We start from the raw sequence: 323 nt of genomic DNA on the forward strand, positions 1-323 counted from the left end.
ACATAGACATACAATGCACTTCGCTTTCCAAAAGGAAAATATTTTTAAGAATTATTTTTCAATTATTTTTAAAAGTTGTTTAGAAACCCCAAAGCCCCATCTTTTTAATCTATGGTTTATTCCTAGCTGAAGACTTCTTTGAGCTTTTTAGATGTTTGGATTTTAATATTTCTTTTTTTTTTTTTTCATTTTAGAGGATATTTTCCTACTTCAATTAATGACTTTTTCTACTTTAAAAGTGGAGAACTACGTAACAAAGCAGCACACACTGACTTTGGAACAGTCTGCTGACAGTCTGCATGAACTCAATATTAAGTCAAGTG

This window comes from Empidonax traillii, unplaced genomic scaffold (genome assembly GCF_003031625.1).
Source record: "Empidonax traillii isolate 1590-97213 ecotype Southwest subspecies unplaced genomic scaffold, ASM303162v1 scaffold219:size747757, whole genome shotgun sequence".
Lineage (NCBI taxonomy): Eukaryota > Metazoa > Chordata > Aves > Passeriformes > Tyrannidae > Empidonax > Empidonax traillii.